The sequence below is a fragment of the Corvus brachyrhynchos genome, unplaced genomic scaffold (assembly GCF_000691975.1).
Source record: "Corvus brachyrhynchos isolate BGI_N302 unplaced genomic scaffold, ASM69197v1 scaffold183, whole genome shotgun sequence".
NCBI classification, from domain to species: Eukaryota; Metazoa; Chordata; class Aves; order Passeriformes; family Corvidae; genus Corvus; species Corvus brachyrhynchos.
This window is the reverse complement of record NW_008236926.1, coordinates 223,738-225,973: the sequence shown is the minus strand read 5'-3', so window position 1 is coordinate 225,973 and position 2,236 is coordinate 223,738. Positions and strand designations below refer to the sequence as shown.

At 57.7% G+C, this 2,236-nt stretch overlaps 1 long non-coding RNA gene across 1 annotated transcript in view; it reads left to right on the top strand.

Moving 5' to 3' along the window:
* Positions 1-1,656, top strand: part of LOC108445189 — an 8,297-nt gene extending 6,641 nt beyond the window's left edge. Inside the window, exon 2 of the long non-coding RNA XR_001859955.1 lies at positions 1,206-1,656. This is a non-coding gene — a long non-coding RNA (uncharacterized LOC108445189). The remainder of the gene's footprint in view (positions 1-1,205) is intronic.
* The last annotated feature ends 580 nt before the right edge of the window (positions 1,657-2,236 follow it).

The following is a 2,236-nucleotide window of genomic DNA, read 5'->3' as shown; positions in this document are numbered from 1 at the left end:
GGAGGTGCCCGAAGAGGCAGACTCAGAGTGTGGGTCGATGGGCGGCTCAGAAGCCTAAGCCGCACCCCCCTGGGCAGTGCCTGGGTACAAGCCACCTCCCCCGGTTCGGGAAAATTCTCGGTTACTCGGTTGTTCACTGGTTCTCTGTTATAACTCCAGCCTCTCGGTTTCCCCCAGTGGTTCTTGTTGAATTGTATCCTTCTCCTGGCTTGTAACTCATTGGTTGTTTTCCCCTTTCACCGGTGTAATAACTGGTTAAAAGGTTTTTTTGGTTAAAAAGAAGTTAATAGTTACTTGTTACATACAGTTTATAAGTTGATTATTATTGCGACTGTACGGGTGTAATGCTGCTATGTGATCGCTAGATGGTGACACCAATGGGGGAAGAGTGGTGGGTTTATAGAAAAGAAGGGAACGTTCTGGAATGTTCTTAAGATGACTTAATAATTTATGATGTAAACATCTTGAGGAATTATTGGTTAGGGGGCAAACCAATCGCTCGACGCCCCAGAGACTGACGGAGCTGAACACCAATGAGGACCCTAGCAATGAGCCATCAGAAGGAGGATCTGAGCTCCACCAATCATAACATCAGAGAGACTATGAAACGGCCCCGGGGCTCAGCCCCCACGGGGTCTTCCTCAGGAACCTGAGCCCAAAGGAATGCCCTGTGCATCGCACTGTTGTTTTTTTTCTGGGTTGTCGAGTGGGACTCAGGCTTATCTCAAGTCCTCATTCCTGGCTTTTCTTTTTAATAAACGAGCAGACTTTTACTCCACCCAAAAAAGTCCAGGCTCCGTTTATAACACCAGGGTTTTCAAATTCCCTATAAAACTGAGGACAAGCCTCAGGGTTCCCCCAGACCCCAGCCCAGCCCCCGGCTCCCCCCACTCCCCCCACTCTGGTTGTACCGGCCCTGTCTCCAGGTCACTGTCAGCCACGTGCCAGTTCCTCTCCTTGAGCCAGGTCTGGCTATCCCAATATCCCGGGTCTGGCTATCCCAGTATCCTTGCTCGGCTCCCCCTCCCATCCCCATGCCTGCAGCTCCATCCGGCCCCGCTCACTGTGGCAGCGCTCGGAGGGGGTCCCGTCCACATCCCTCTGATGCCGAAGTCACTTCTGCGATGCACAGAAGTGACGCAGCTGGACTCTCTCTGACCTGGGGCACGCCAGAGCTCGTGCCTCGAGCCCAAGTACTGCGTTAGGGGTGGCAGTTTGGGGATCCAGGAGGGGCCACAGGTCAAGGAGAGGAGGGACTTGAAGAGCTGGGACAGCTGGGAAGGAGGTTCAGGGGCTCAGAGTCAAGGAAAGGGGGTGCAGGGACTGGGAGAGGTGGGATGGGGTGTCCAGGGAATTCTGTGCCCAGGAAAGGGGATGCCAGGGGCCCTCAGTGTGAGGGAAGGAGGGTCTGGGGGCTGGGAAATGCAGGAATGGGGGCCCAGGGGTCCCAGGGTCAGGGAAAATGGTGGGTCTGGGGGCTGGGAGAGGCAGGGTGGCCAGGAAAAGGCTGCATTGGTGCCAGGTAAGGGGGTGCAGGGGGGCCTCAGTGCCAGGAAAGGGGTAAAAGGGCATCCTGGTTCTCAGGAATGGGGGTCCAGGGCAGTCTCAGGGTCAAGGAAAGGGGAGTGCAGGGACTGGGAGAGGTACAAGGGAGTTCCAGGGGATCCCTGTGCTCAGGAAAGGGGAGTCCAGAGTTTCCCAGAAAAGGGGGGTGACAGGGTGGGGACACCCGCCTTGTCCAGGAACAGGAGTTCAGGGGGTCTCTGGTTTTACAGAAAGGTGGGGTTGGGAGCTGCAAAAGGCAGGAATGGGGGACCGAGGCGTTCCAGGGCATCCCAGGATCCAGAACACAGGAAGTCTGGAGGCTGGGACACATGGGATGGCCGGGAAAAGGGGAGCAGGGAGGTCCTGATGTCCGGCAATAGGGAATTCAGGGGGGTCCCTGTGAAGGATAAGGGGAGAAGGGGGGGTCCCGATGCCGGGAATGGGGAACGGCGGTTCAGGGGGGTCCCAGGGGGTGCCGAGGTCCCTCCCCCCTCTCACCGCCCCAGGAGCCCCCAGCCCCAGCGCTGGAGCCATCGCGCTGCTCCGGGCAGATCCCAGCGGTGCAGGTTGGGAGATGCGGCAGTGCCCGAGGGAGGGTGGGGGAATGGGGGGATCACTTCCAGCTGTCCCAGGGAAGGCTCTGTAAATCCCAGTTAATCCCAGTCGCTCCCAGTGTGTCCCCAGCCCACCC